The sequence below is a fragment of the Ostrea edulis genome, chromosome 4 (assembly GCF_947568905.1).
Source record: "Ostrea edulis chromosome 4, xbOstEdul1.1, whole genome shotgun sequence".
Classification (NCBI taxonomy): Eukaryota; Metazoa; Mollusca; class Bivalvia; order Ostreida; family Ostreidae; genus Ostrea; species Ostrea edulis.
This window is the reverse complement of record NC_079167.1, coordinates 40,680,944-40,698,022: the sequence shown is the minus strand read 5'-3', so window position 1 is coordinate 40,698,022 and position 17,079 is coordinate 40,680,944. Positions and strand designations below refer to the sequence as shown.

At 36.3% G+C, this 17,079-nt stretch overlaps 1 pseudogene; it reads right to left on the bottom strand.

The window, feature by feature from the left end:
- Positions 1–11,247, bottom strand: part of LOC125668173 (steroid 17-alpha-hydroxylase/17,20 lyase-like) — a 31,759-nt pseudogene extending 20,512 nt beyond the window's left edge.
- Between the last annotated feature and the right edge of the window lie 5,832 nt (positions 11,248–17,079).

Here is a 17,079-nt window from a genome sequence, read left to right as displayed (position 1 = left end):
TCACCATAATCCTCCTCCTCTTGATACATATTGTATACAACCAAGCATGGATGTCTAGAGAAATAGTGAAGATAACGAATAGCGATCAATCGCATACCTCCTATAAAGTATACAAAATGAAGAGTAGGACAAACACAGACCCCTGGATATACCACAGGTGCCTAAGAGGATTAAGCATCCCCTGTCGACTGGTCACACCTGCGTTGATCCCTATGGGATTTATATCTCGATCCGGGAAACGGAGTAATCCCTAATCAAAATCAGTGTGTAAAGAAAGACCTCAATATGAAGCATGTCAGACAGCATCACAGCCAATGAAACTTTAAATGAGACTATTAAAACCACTGTAACAGCAACTTATTTCTCAGTAACCTGCCTCGAATTTAGAACTGACCATACGCAGGACAAGCTCTTATGTGTAAATGACTAATTTGTCACCTGTACTTTCGCTCGGATACTAATTGATGAGGCTATTACCCTATACGCAGTGAGAGATATCCTCTAGCATTCAAAGTTAGCATAAACACTCAACAGATCATCATTCAATCAATAAATCTAAAAGTAAGGTAATAATCCTCCAATACTCAAAATAATTAATATATTTTAATATATTTGGTAGCAGGCAAATGGACTAGCTAGGTTCGTCCACCTAGGTTATAATACGATACCACATAGGTATAAAATATACCAGCCACGTAAGGCTTAAAGGAACAACCAAAGTTCAGCAATCTGAGCTATAAAAAAAGATACTTTCCTAAATAAGGAGAACAGCCAAATATTGCTAAAAAGATCCACTGGAGACAACGAATCCTTCCTTTTGTATGGTTAGCTAAAGAATGTCTAATACTGCACATGTACTTCCGCTCGAATATTAACCGATGAGGCTATAACTACCCAAAATGTAAAATACTCACAAGTCTAGAGGACGAGGTGAATATTGTGGGTAGCTAATGCATCATCTTCACCGAGTGAGTTATCAATTATTCTATTATATGACTGAATAATCTAAAACACTGAGACCGTCTGCTATAGCTTACAATCCGGCACATGGATGACCATCTTTGTTTATAGGTAGCGTCGAAGAAGATCAGATTAATCATTGTATCACTGTTCATTATCTTTACCTCTTTCATAATTGAATATTCTAAAACAAATTCAAGCATTTTAATTTCACTATTCCCATTACATATATGTAGGACTCCAAAGTGCGATTGGACTCTAAGTGCGATGGGACTGCAAAGTGCGATGGTCACGCCAAAGTGCGATGGTCTGCACCAAACCGCGACGGTGTGACACGTCAAATGCGATGGTCCACACTCATGCGCTGAAGTGCGATGGTCTGACAAGCCAAAGTGCGATGGGGTGAGACGAATGCGCCATAGTGCGATGGTGCCGACACGACAAAGTCCGATTGTGCATACTAATGCACCAAAGTGCGATGGAGTGCCACGCCGAAGTCCAATGGCTTGTAAACGACAGTGTTTTGGTGCAGGCTGTACCAATAGTGTGTTGTTACAACAAAATATCAGTGCACAAAAAATAAGAATAAGAAATTATTTCAATACCATTTAGTTGTAGTATTATTAAGCACAAACTTTTCCAACGCAAAATCGTATGGAATGTTTTGCATTATAGCATACCCCCCAGGAATTTATTACGTGTAAATCGCAGGTTATAAATGATCTTAAATCAAAGGATGTTTGGACGAAGTAGATAGTTCGACAACAGATGTACTTTGCCGTTCTCACAATCCTCAACAGTGTAAACCTTGACGTTGCTGTCGTCCATGTCAATCTGAATCACCCGTGCCTCCCGAAGAAGTTGGTGTCAGCACTGCAGCAGAAAGAACCTTTTGCTAGGGCAAATTGACGTTGTATTTCGTCGGTTTCATTTTGAAAGACGTTAAGAATGATGTCACAATGACGTGATGTCGGAAACGTTACTGAACCCTGCACCATCGGACTTTGGCGTGACCATCCCACTTTGGCGTCCGTAACGTTAACAAACATTGCACTTTGGCGCAGACCATCGCAATTTGGCGTGACCATCGGACTTTGGAGCGACCATCGCACTTAAGAGTCTTATATATATATATGACCTACATACTCTATATTATGACCATTTTTGAACACATGTTTTTCTTTTCAATTCTTTTTACAATCAGCCCAGCCCTTTTAATTACTTTGACCTTCATAACCGATTGCTTACATGTAAATCCCATTTATCAGTTCCCGTGATTCTATGTTTTTTGCATGTCTACCCTAGACATGATCAGTACGGGAATGTCTGATGTTGATTCAATTTCCTAGGTTGCTTGTTCTTTGTTTTTGTTTGGAGTTGGTCCACTTTGATTACTTATTCAAACTTGTTATTTACCTTATCTTTCTCTCAAATTTTGTTCATTTCTTACTTCATTTACATAGTTTATTTTTATTTATTTATTTATTTTTTGTGTGTGTGATGATATTTTTTTTTACTTATTATTATCTTTTATAAATTATATATTCTTAATGCATAGTTAAAATAGAATCTCTCTGGGTACGAGTTAGCTTTAAACAGTGCGACATTTAACTCTGGACACGACAAAAGTCCGGAGTTTCGCCAACCCTTTTATTAAGGATACAAATAAACCCTTTACAAAAAAAGATGGGATTTTATGCTCACAAGACATGCACCAACATTTACACTTGTACCTATTGTAGTTTTTAAGATATTTCACCTGAAATCAAAAAATCCCATGGGATTTTGGAGGGATTTTTGATCCCACTTGGGGGATTTTCACTCCCACCAAAAATCCTATGGGAGAAAAAATATAATTTCTCCCATAGGATTTTAACTCCCATATTTAAACTTAATATGGGATACAATGTCCCATAGGAGGAAATGTTCCATAATGAACATGAAATGGCAGTAAATATCCTATTTGAGCATGAATGGGAATAGATATCCCAAATAAAACACAGGATGGGATTTTTATTCCATGAATATAACAATAAAACAGAAAATTGTATCTTAAAAAGTGTTGTTTGTCATGATTCTTAAAATGTACTTAAAAGCCAAGGCATGACATTAATTTTTAAATATATATAGTAATTATAAACTCTTATGCGTAGGCCTATGTGTTTGTGAATAAATGTCTAAAAAACATGAGAGATAATAAAGGATATTAGAGCTCTGCATTACTAAACTTTTCCCCATGCAATTTAAATTGTATACATTTAACCCTTGCACAAAAACATCCATATAAAATTGGACGGGGCTATATTATTGCAACAAGCAGACAAGAACAGTATGAAATACTCATTCACACACGGGCACTGTAAGTTAATGTAAATATATAGTATGTGCATGTATAAATATATATACATGCACATACTACATGTATCTATTTAAATCAACTTCCATTGCCCGTGCATTCACATGCAGTTGCTCACATTCACTATTCACAACCCTTCATATGTCGTCAGGTGTTAAAATATGTTCACAGGAAATGGTAATTTTGTCAGTGTATTAATAATAGTGTGGGTATATACCATATACCGTACCATCCCCTAATCAGCTGCTATTGGGGGAAAAAACCTACAAGGGCTGATACTTCACTCAAAACTTCGTTTCAAAATAGTTCTTAAAATTATCGTCACCCACCATCCTTGTGGTTTTATAAAGGGTAGCAGTATTATTACTACATATTAAATTACCAGTTCCTGTGATATGTTGTTGAATTACGGAATAGGCCTAGCTTACAACTTGTTTACATATTCTAAAATTAGTGTTAAGTGCTTACGGTGAAAGATGAACTCTGCTAGGTGATGCTAAGTTGTTTAGTGAACCGAATCAGACATCTCAAATAAGACTCTCGATTATTTAACAACACAAGAATCGTTTTACAAAATGCATGCTTCGGTCCATCTTTCCCTCCCTTCTACAATCGTATTCATTCTCAAGTGAAAGTACTTTCTCCGATTGCTACCATTACCTGAAGCGTCGAAAAGACTTTGACAGGCGTGTCCGAATAAACGGTTAACAGACGTCTCGACTCTAGGGAAGTTCGGCTCTAAGTGTTCTAAACATTCGAGTGATTTTATAGTGATTAACTTCTATGATTTTCGACAATTGTGTATCAATGTTTTATGAATATTGTAGACTTTTTTACTCATAAAGCAAAGCAATGTTATCGCAAATTTTTAGGTCTACTTACAAATGTATTAACCCCGAGATCCGCCACTAATTAGTTACACAAGTTGTGTGGTTACAACAGTCTTCACTTATCATTTTAATTTCATTGGATGATAAAATAGATGACGTTAATATTTTGAATACCTTGTATACGCAAAAGAATTTAACTATACGATGTTTATTTTTCAAATTATAACTTCAGTGGCGAATGGGCGGATCCCCCGTCCCATTCCCATCCCTCACGCATAGTACTATTTATTTCCCCAGCCACTTAATGACCAGATATACACGACTATTGAATGTAAAGCACTGTTCAGTCATTGTGTACTCCCAATTAATTAACAATCTACCCTCGTAAATCATAATCGTTACGCTTCGTTGGACATGAAACCTTAAATCAATCTATTGACACTACTTAGTCAACGATTTTGTATTGTGATACATTTCTATGATTTCGGACATTTATATATCAGGATTATCTGATTTATTTATCATTGTTGAAAAAGCAAAGTGCATGTACCGTTACAACGATTTTATACCTACTTCTTATAATACCCCCCCCCCCCCCCTGGATCCGCCACTAGCTAAATTAATTCTGGTGATGCCTATAACAGCGGTGCATGTACTCACCTATCATTCTAACTTATTGAAAGTTAAAATAAATGTAAATATAATGTAAACATTTTGAATAATATATATATATAAAGGCATGCCTTCATCATATGATGTTATGATGTTTATTAACTTTAGCGGTGGATAACCGAGAACGACACCCACCCCTACTTCGCACAATTCAATTTCTAATATTGACAAGCGGCCCATTTTGACCAGATAGACATTACCCTTGAACGTAAAACACTGGTCAGTCATTGTGTATTTCTAATAAACAAACTTCATCATTGAATACAGACCGTTATGTTGCCACTGACACTACTTAGTCGTGAGTTGATTTTGTACGTGATAAATTCCTATGATCTTTACTCGTATGTTTCATTGCTTATTTGGAGTTTTTATTTGTTTGGTTATTCCCCCTTCTTCTTCTTCTTCTTCAAGAGCAAAGTATTGATATTGCAGTTTAACCCCCTGGAACCGCCAGTTATTAGGTAGACGTATTGTGTTGATCTACTAATTAGGTAAATGAAGTCAATGGATATCTGCGGTAATATTTAGCGTTATTCACTTAATATTAGCTTCCTAACTATATTGAAAGTTGAAATAAACAACGTTAACATTTCGAATACTTTAAATATCTAGGATACATAATCATACGAGGATTATTTTTTAATATTTTGAAATCAGAAAAACAACTTTAGAGGCGGAGGAGCGGAAGCCATCCCTCTTCCTGCAGGATTTATGGTCCAAAATTGACAAAAAGCTCGTTTTGACCAGATAGAAATGGCACTTTCAAACGGAAAATATTGGTCAGTCATTGTGTACTTCCAATTAAAAAACTACTCCCATTGTAACTCTATTTAGTCCCTGGTATTCTACAATGTACAATTTGAATATTTCATATATGTATGGTATAAACAGTTACACGATGTTTAGTTCGGAAATTAAAAAAAAAATGTAGTGGGGACACTGGTCAGTCATTGTGTATTCCCAATTAACAAACTACCCTTTTAAATCCTACTCGTTACGGTTCGTCAGACATGACAACATATCCGAACTAGTCTTGTATGTATGGATGTACTTGTTTATTGTAATTAAAGACCGAGGAAATAAGCACCGCCTTCAATTTTACCTCTGTAAACCCCTGTCAATCAGGAGAAATTTAGCTTCAGATTGGATGCTAGAAATTGATGGACATTTAGTTACTAATCCGTGTGTATACATTGTCCACCTCGTCTCTCGATCGAGGCGTCCGTGAAATGTTTTGATGTTTACCGCGTAGTATGCCAGCTCGATAGAGAAAGTTTTGATAAGAAAATTATGGCTTTGTATTACATCTATAGTCACAAAATATAATGTATTGAGTAGAAAATCTGACATATAATTACATCAATTATAATAAATTATGATGGGTTGTGTTTAGGAAGAGGTGCGATAAATAATTATGGATGGTTAGAACATAATTACATGGACATGGATTTTATGCTCAAGAGACTGTACCGACTCTCATTGGAAATGTCGTGTTTATATATTATTATCAAAATTTTAATTATGAGTAAATACGTCATTAAAATTCCGTTTATATTCAGTTGAAATTTTATCAGCGTCATTTTACGACGAAACATGGCAACAAAAGTAACTGCAATTCTATCAGAAGAGAAATTATCCGCTGTAAGGGCCCTTTTTGCATACAATGGTTGGGATTGGGATGCCGAGGAAGAAGAAGTTATATCTGAGGAAGTACCCTCTTCGCATGGACCAGCTATTGAGGGAAATGCCGGAAGAGCTGAATGTCCCGACTGTTGGTGTAGGCCGTGCGTTATGGACGAGTCGCACAGACAACTTTGGTGGCCAGAAAATCCCGGTGTGCCGTCCAGAAAAAATAACTCTAACAGAAAAAAACTTTATAAGAAATTCTGGACTATGTTGAGTCATCGTGGGGTGTGGGACGATGGTCGTTATATCGCCAGAAAATCCGCAGCAGTACGAAGGGATTCTCGTAGGAATCTGTATGTTTGGCAGACGCTTTATAGTTTACAGTGTGCATATGGACATAATATTTCATGGACCAGTTCTCCATACTTACCTAATGGAACATTTCTCGTAAACGCACGCTGGATGCATGCTACTATCAGCACCGGCATCCTGCCTAATCAGATCGAACGACTCCAGAATGGCATGAGATTCTATCCACAGCAGCTGCAGGATGAGAGGAACTTGTTTTCACAATATGCTGAAGCTGTGGGCGCCGAAACAAATATTTCCTGTGACAACGCACTCCGAGAAGAGATAACATTGTCGGAAGAAGAAGATGGCGCCATTAGCATCCTTACCGACGCTAGGCATGGATGTCGCCGCAATGCCAAGGATACCAACGTGGTGTGCATTGGAAGTTCCTCGCACAAAGTCATAAGAGAAGAGCATGTAACTAAGACAGATGACCTGTGCACCCAGAGACATGAACTTCTCGGAACAAGGCGTTTATATGAATACTTTGACAGTGACATTCCTTCAATAGGAGGACCCGTCAGAGTGCACGTTCATGCACACGACAGGAATGCGTCTGTAAATAAATATATAAGGGAGGAAAGACCGGACACTCTGAATCAGAATGATACCTGGCATGCAGCAAAATCTGTGGAGAGGGCCATCAATATTGTCGGAAAGGGATCAAAAAGGCAACACAGGCAGACGTGGCATGAGGAAATATCGGACAAGGTACATTCCGTCCGTGTGCATGTACAGTACTCCATCAGAAATTGTCATAACGATCCTCGTATTCTTAGGGAGAAATTGGACAATGTAGTGGAACATTATAAAAACATACATGAGAATTGTTCCGATGAAAGCAGGTGTCGACAAGATCCCAATTATGAGCCCAGCAAGTTGTTGATCCGAGACCCTAGGGCTGAGGATCTTTTGAAGACGGCTATAAGGAAGACTGTGGTCTATAAGTCTCCCGAGGACTTTGTGTATGCAATGGACACATTTTATGTTGAATCTTTCAACAATGTGCTCAACATTTTCTTGGACAAAAGGATTCATTTCGGTGACGAGTCCTACAAGATGCGGACATCACTGGCGATTTGTCACTGGAATGAAAATGTGGACCGACAAGCCACGTCAGTGTATCAGGCCACTTCAGGACGAACAAAGAGAACCTTGGGTCCAAGGACATGCTTACCGGGAAAGGATCTGGAGAAGATTTATCCACGATCTTGTATAAATGTGTAAGCATGTTAAAAAGACACCCCCCCCCCAAAAAAAAAATATGGCTCTACTTTGAGGAGGCCTCCCCGTGGCTGGAGCTGGAAACATTGAAAAATTAGGCAGTAAACTATATGATTATAATTAAGAATTTTCTGCCTAATTTTTCAATGGCTAACGTCCTCAATTACAAAATAAATTTAAGGTGCTTTAACATGTTTGATTCATTAATTTTTTTAACAATATTTTTAATAACATGCACAAGAAAAATAATTGAACTTATGATTTATCTTACGAAAACGTACAGGTAACACAGGTAACATCCCGTGTATTCCGGAAGCTATACACAAGCTACCATTCTTCCCTCGGGGCTTAACACCTGCTTAAAATTGTGCATTAAAATGCTTCTCCTCCTGTATGGATTATCTGATAAACTTGAAACGTTGTACAATGCTTCATTGCCATTTGCAGATGTGCACATTGTTGGGAGAGGATTTATTGTAATCCTAAAAGTTATAGTGGTTCGATCCAAGAGGGATGCGGGTGTAAAATAGCTTGTGACCATTTCTCCTAGTTGCAAACATATTGGAGAGTCTTGAATTTTTTTAAATTTTTTTTTTACAATACTTTCTTATCATTTAATGATGTCTAGATTTCTCTGACCCAGGAATCTAATATTTTCCTAAAATCTGCAGTGGATCAATTATTATTATTTGTCAACGTAATTGGGTTGACTCGTTCAACTTGAGATTAATTAAGTCTATTTTTATCACTTCGTACATTTTGGATCAGCTCTTTGGACGAATAAGGCATGTCCTTATTCGCTCCACTTTTAACATTGATTGGCAAGCTTAAAGACCAAAAAACAACAACAACATGTAGTCTGCGTTGTAAATACGTTTGTAGATTAGTGTAGTTGTAATGCTAGATGTATTTATATGTAGTCTCTGTTGATATTGGCCACATTATGTAATTCTTTTCGTTTGTCCTGAAGAAGGGACGGGTCGTCCCGAAATTTGACAATCTGGTTGTTCGTGTCGTTGGTCATTTTAGTGCTTTGTATAATTTTTTGTATTTGACCTTGTATCCATGTTGTGGATCCGACACTTTGAGGTTTCGGGTGTTGTTGGAACTTCAAGTCGTTGTGGCCGAGTGGATTTACGCACTGGTTTGACAGTCTTGTTAGGCGGTGGGTGCCGTAGGTCGCTGGTTCGACCCCGGGCTGGGGTGAAAATTTTCAGTACCTAGTTGTGATTATTTAGTGCTTTCTATATTAATTGATTGATTATCACATGTATCGTTTAGATCCTAGGGGTTAATGTAAGGTTGGGTGCTATAATTGTTTGTTTGTGCTTTCTATATATATATATATATATATATATATATATATGGATTTAATGTGGGTTTAATAAACATCAGTCAGCGAATAATTACATTTTGCAATATCTAATGATATAACTTTTGCACTGCTGCATGGAATCGAACATGACTTTCACTGTAGAATCTGAAGTTTTAATGTAAATGAATCGGATCAGTGCTGTGGTGTTCTTTGTACTCCACAGAGAAATCAATAACATCATAATGTTGTAAAAACAAACAAACACCAAAACATATCACATAACAAAATCTGGTAACCATGATACATGTAGGACAAAGTTATACCCCTCCAAACTATTGCTATGTTTAAGTCTTACCAAATAGCTTTGTCTGCTATCTTTCTGTGATATTTCCACGTGGGTGAGTAGATACCTAATGCTATGTTCTTGCCTCCTTCACTAAACATCTCGTCTGGGTTGACAATTTCCACATGTGAGTAATGACATTATATTTTATTGTCTTAAAAGGGGCAAGGCCACGATTTGAGCTGAAAATTTTAAAATTTTATTTTTCCATTTTTAATGTTTAGAATGCATAACTAAGGTATTTCTATAGGTCACCAAAATAGAAAAATAAATTCAGCTCGATCGTGCCCATGCCCCTTCAAGTTACCTAGCACCATTCATTATTTATCGCAATTATAGATACGTTACGTATGTTAGTTTGGAAGCAAAAAATAATTATTATTTCATATGTACCTTCAAAGAATAAAATACCGGTATCATATCTTATTGTACTAATTACATATCCCATTATAATACAGGTGTGGTGTACTCAAATGTATGAATGTAAGTACCTGATGAAAATTTAGATCGTCCAACAAAATCTGCCTTCTTTTTCACCATTGCTTCCCGCACAACTTCAGTATCATTAAAAAATACCATGGGTGTGGGACGTATATTTGTATTGTATGTAAGTTAGAGAAGATATATAGATGCATGCAAGGTGAAGATAACGAACAGTGATCAATCTCATAACTCCTACAAACAATACAAAATAGATAGTTGGGCAAACACGGACCCCTGGACACACCAGAGGTGGGATCAGGTGCCTAGGAGGAGTAAGCATCCCCTGTTGACCGGTCACACCCGCCGTGAGCCCCATATCCTGATCAGGTAAACGGAGTTATCCGCAGTTAAAATCAGTGTGCCAAGAACGGCTTAACAATCGGTATGAAACACGTCAGACAGCATTTGACCCAATGCGAGGTTGTATTGACGAACTAGATCGTTATAACGACCATAGAATTTGCGAAATGCTGACTTCAATCGAGACTGTTGAAATCCCTGTACCATCAACTTGTTTGTCAGTAGCTTACCTCGATTTAAAAACTGACTATACCCAGAACAAGCTCTTGCATATCGAATCAGTTGAGATATATAAACACCATATGCAGGTGATAATGGAATATTGCTACATAAATGTGGGAAGTTGACGATGGAGAAGCTGAAATCATCCCGTTTGTCATACAGTTGAGTTGTTAGTTTGCCGTTAATGTCTACTTTCAATAAAATATCTAAGTATGAAGCAGAAGTGGACGACTCTGTGGTGTCCTTTATTTCGAGCTCACAGGAATATATCAAATCGACATATGAATGAAAGCTATCATTGTTAATAGACAAAACGTCATCGATATATCTAAAAGTCGAATTGAAGGTCACAGCGAGAGATTTTTTCTTCTCACGTAGAAGTTTTTGAATAAATTCTGCTTCATATGAATATAAAAACAGGTCAGCTAACAAAGGAGCACAATTCGTGCCCATGGGAATTCCAACAGACTGTTGGAAAACCTGATCACCAAAGACCACGAAGATATTGTCAATGAGGAACTCTAGCATATTTTTTATTTCAACTTCAGAGTACTTGTGCGTGGAATCAGAGTGGTATTTAACAAAGTAAGTTTTTGAATGACTGATCACTAGATATGAATATTTCAGTTTTCCGTTTTTGTTGAAGAAGCAACTGTCTATGATATCAAAAAGTCTAGTCTTTAATTTATCGTGGGGAATGGTCGTGTATAGTGTTGAAAAGTCATAGGTTTTAATGCTATTGATTTGGGAAAAATTTTGTGATTTCAAGTTTACTAAAAGTTCTTTAGAATTTTTTAGAATCCACATTTGATTAACACCACTTCTGGCATATGTAGTCACACAGTAAGTTTGAAGTTTTTCCTTCACAGCTGCTAACATTTTCGTGAGGAGCAAAGATAGGGGCTTGGTAGAGCACTTACTGGATCCAGCAATGTATCTTTGTAAGGGTTTTTATGTAGTTTAGGAATCCAGTATAGGTACGGTAACTCATATTCATTCGACCCATTGACTGGAATATTAAATGTGTCTAAATCTGAAGCATGGTTTTGAAGAATTTCGTCTTTTGAAAGGGCAGTTGGAGTATGAATGGTTCAGAGAGTGGTGAGCACATTTAATATGACTTTATTACCTCTAATTCATACGAGTTTCAAAATGTATGTTTAAGGATAGGTTTAGTCTTCTAACATAAAAGAAACTGTGAAAATAGCATATTTTCATATCTTTCTTTTATGCAAGTAAGATGAATGTTAAGGAATCTCGATCGAGCATCTTTCGAGAGACTTGCATTCGTATATATAATGTAATTTGTAAAATCCTGATTTTAATATCATCTCAATGGTTTTAGTTTGACGAGTTTTAAAATACAATTTGATACAATAAAATACAAGATGATATCATATGTTTATATTGTGATTATGCTCTTATTTTCAAGACAAATAATTAAATATCAAACAAAGTACAAATCTACGCCATGTACTAAAGCTGTGGAGATAATTAAACTAACCAAATGACAAGCGTACCACTGGACCATGTACCTTGGAAAGCTCAGCAATTTTTCTGTGCATTCCATTAGAGGAATAAACTGAAAAATGTAAAGACAATCTGTTACAATTAATGTCTCAATAGCATACCTCCTTCATTTTAATCCGCTTCATTAGAAATTGTGTAAAACCTTTAGGACAACTTGACAAACTTTAAAAATGCATAAACATGCAATGGTCAGTTAGAATTTGCCGTTAAAGGATGGGAAAGGGTGATTTAGAACAGAAAGGAAGGAGTTATTGGATGCTTTTGAATGTGGGGGGTCAAAGAGGCAAAAGCAATTGTATTTTGATTATACGCGAATTTTCTATATTTGGTGCATTTTTCGTCCGTTTGTAACACTTGATTGTTATTGGAATCCTCTTACAATACAATAGCTACAGCCACTGAAACGTTGTACTTGACCACTAACTCATCGCTCATCGTTCGTTCACAATGCGCTCACCATTAACAAAGCGTTCGCCGTGTTGTCAGCGTTCAGATGTTTGCATTTACCATGTGCTTACTGTTCATTCACCGTCCAGACTTGTCTTTTCTTTGCCATTCGGAACAACAAAGTCAAGAGACCCATCTTCATAACGATACGAAAATGAAAAAAAGGAAGCGTGGAAGGACAATTTCTTATCATATCAGAAATTTGGTTTTCAAGTACAAAATGTCAGGATTATCAACTGTGAAAATCCAAATAACATTGCAAAGCACTCACCAATTTGTTATATCCGAGACAATGCATACTGAATTTCATAAAATGATTTGACACGGGTTACCTTTACCGTCCATGTTGTTTGTTTCATACATCTATCTTGACTCATTGGTGGTGTTTGTTAATTATATGTATTCCAAACGACAGAAATCGTAATTTTGAAGTCATGAATGTACACCTGTAAATTATTGATGTCACTACAGTGCTAATTTCTAGACTATAGTCTTTTCTTTTTCACATACATTTGTATATACTAGTGCATTGAAAAATTGAATAACATATTAACATTTGTCAAAATGTAATACTATTCCGCGATAACGTCCCAATATTCATGATTTATCATGAAAAGGTCAACAATTTTAAATATTATAGAAGATGATAGGCAGCATGCATTTTCCCTACTTTTCCGTGTACATGTGTAGACTTGTATCTGTACATGTACAGTAATACTGTAAACAATGTACATATGTATACTTGTATCTGTACATGCACAATAATACTGTTAACAATGTACAAATGCAATTTGCTTTGGTTTCTGTATGATTACAGTGTGTATTAATCATGTAACATTTATTCCATGAGAAATATACATACAAAAATGTACTATGCTTATATTCAGAACTATTGAATATGTGGTTTCCGGATTCTGGTTTATCTAATTCATTAATTAAATATACATATCTTTTTTCTTACCCGATTATGAAATAAGTACAATCCAAGGGGAAAATCCGAAACATTCCGAAGAAATAAATCACCTTGCGTTCACCGTGTGCTCACCGTTCAGCATTTGCTCTGCGTTCGTTCACTGTTCGCTCACCGTTCAATTAAGGAAGAACGTTTCGGGGACTGTAGCATGCTCATGAAAAGTTAAGATAACGATCAGTGATTATTCCCATAACTCTCACACGGAGAATACGAAATAAAGAGTTGTGCAAACACGGACCTCCGGACACACCAAATATGGGATCAGGTTCCAAGGGAGAGGAAGCATCACCTGTTGACCTGCCATGTGATTAGACATATATTGTAGATGTGCAATACAGATTCGGCATATCAATTTACATCTAAGGGTCCGAATAGAAGAGAAAAGGGGTTATCATCAGAATGCACATACAAATAAAATATGAGCCCATGATATTACCAATAGACTACTCTGAGCACGGGTGTGTATAAACAGTAAAGATAATGAGCGGTGATCAATCTCCTAAACCCTATAAAGATACGAAACAGAGAAAACAGCAGATTTGGTATCATGTACCGATGAGGAAGAAGCACTCTTGTTAATAGGTCACACTAACTGTGCGTCCCTTCTTGATCAGTATAAGCCTTATCGTTAAAACATCAGTAGAAAAATGATAGCCTTACAAACAATCATATGAAACACATCAGGTAACATTCGACCTATCATCTGGAATTGCAAATAAAATCATTATAACTGGAATTTGGAAAATACGGACTTTAAACGAGACTGTTGAAATCCCTTTATCATTAATTTATTTCTCAGTAGCCTGCCTGGGCTTACAATTAGATCACACAAAAATATGTATGGAGAAAGTGTCCATTCATATGTCCTTACTCAAATTTCAAATCATAATCTTTCATTAAGTCCCCATCATCCTTGTCCTTCGTGTCGTGTAGTCAGTTAGATTTTATTGTTTTAATCTGGTGTATTGGACGTCCCAGGTTTTAATTAGTAGACATTGCATTTCCTTATCATGGCTCTACAATTATACAGCATCAAACACAATCCACCTAACGTTTTAGATTATATTTTGGATAGCCTGATTATCTTTTCTTTCTACGCTTTCTCACGTTCTTGTTCAAGTCAATGCAAATTTTGTCCCAGTAGAATCTATTTTTGTTCGGTATTGAACCCGACTCAAAAATCTTATTTTGTCACTCAGCTAGAAAATAATTGCAACTTCATAACATATATGATTTGATATCCTATGTTCATTTCATTATTGAACATAAGATTTCAAACTTGGATTTAAATTCATACTGGTCACTTCCGGTAATTGTCTCCATTCCTGCATTCGAAACATTATTGCAAACCCACTATAATGTTATGAGTCTATGATAAGTGTTCACAGCTTTAGCTTCTGGAAAAATTTGTCGGCATCACTTCAAAGTAAAAAAAACCCCCTTTAGACTTCAGATCTAGTAGCTGGTAGACTTCCCAAGGATTGGTTTGAGTTTTCTTAAAATTCGTGCATGGATTTTTGGGGATACGTACAATATATGTAGTTTTAATATTTTTTCAAGATAAATAGTCAGTGTGAAGGTTAATTGAAAAAAGTTTAAAGTTGTGATTTTCATTTCAACCCTTGACCAACATATGTAAATTGAAATGAGCAAGTAAAGACAACCAACAGTGATCACAAATCCTATAAATGATACAAAATTAAGAGAAGGGCAAACACAGACTCCTCGACATATCTTAGGTGTCATAAGGTGCCAAGGAGGAGTAAACAGTCCTTGTTGAAGTGTCCAAGCTTATGCAAAAATGAAAATATGCAATCTCTTGAAATTCAAAAAGTCAAATTATGTAAACATGCAACAAACGGACTTGTGTATGAAGAAATAAATACCCAAAATATGAAGTTCAAACAAAACAATACGCGCAAGTTATAAAATTGTACTTTACAAGTTAGATAAAATGATGCATTGATTTCATAAAATGGCTCCATTAGATGAATGAAAAAATGTGATGATAACGGATATTGATGAGGTGGTAACAGATGTGAAAGGCGAAGATAACGAACACTGATCAATCTCTTAATGTCTAGCTAAGAGGGGTAAGCATCAGCTGTTGACCGGTCACAACCGCCATGAACCCTCTTTCTCAGTTACGTAAACAGAGTAGTCCGTAGTCAAAATCAATATGTAAAGAGGGGATAATACGATTATATGAACTCATCCTTTAATTAAGATCATCAGCATTTATCGTGATTGGTGCAATTTTGATATTGCTGGGTTTGATGATTAGTGCCTTCAAGTATTTGCAACAAAAGTTTCAAGGGTGTGGGCCATGTCTTTTCAAATGGATTTAATTTAAGAACTTACTAAAACTATTTTTTGAATGGACATTTTCGGGCATGATAGAAAATATTTCTGTGCGTATCCTAGATATAATTTCTGAAAATGATTTTGAAAACAAAGACTATTTGGGTGACCAACAAAAACGGATTAGATATTCTGAGTGATATAAAACTGTCCCGGTGTCTTTTAAATTTGTTTCAAATGACAATTTAGATTGACCGAAGCCCGAACACAAGATGGTGGGTACACATCTTATATGTACTATTTTCATGAAGTGTTAGTAATGGGGCATAACTGACACCTCACAGAGAGAGAGAGAGAGAGAGAGAGAGAGAGAGAGAGAGAGAGAGAGAGAGAGAGAGATGGGGGACAGAGAGAGAGAGAGAGAGAGAGAGAGAGAGAGAGAGAGAGAGAGAGAGATGGGGGACAGAGAGAGAGAGAGAGAGAGAGAGAGAGAGAGAGAGAGATCTTAGATTGGTATCGATCTATCAGCATGTTTGATCCTCTGTTTCTGTTGGTCAATATTCCATACCAATTTCTGGTAATCGAAACACCGTATTCAGAAAGCGCGACGCCCTTCTTGATTGTTACCAATCATTGGTAATTATTGGTTTAGTAATCATAAATACACGTACAATGATACGGTTACCCAAACATGAAGCTTAGACTTGGGGTGTACCAAATGATTTGGTACAGGCAAAAATCTTGGGACAATGTTCATTGAATAAAAATGTTGGTGACAAAATGACAGCTAATGCCCCTTTAATAACATTGCCATGTGCTTAAATTTATATTTATGTATTTTATATGCTGACTTAAGTAATTATCATTGTCATACAGTATTGCATTGATATATGTAATTAACATGCTTATTTGTGTAACAGTTGATATACAGTATTATCTCAGTTTGGTCTGAGATTACAGGTATATTATGATAGAGGAATGTTAACATTATTTACGTTCTGCTTTAATAGTTGGAGTAAAGAATACTAGTTCACCCCCTTGTAGTCCCTGTCAAAGGTACCAGCGGTTAAATGTAATTGCAAGGAATTATCAAATTATAATTATTATCTAACAGTCTTCAAATACATCTATACGTATACTAGATAA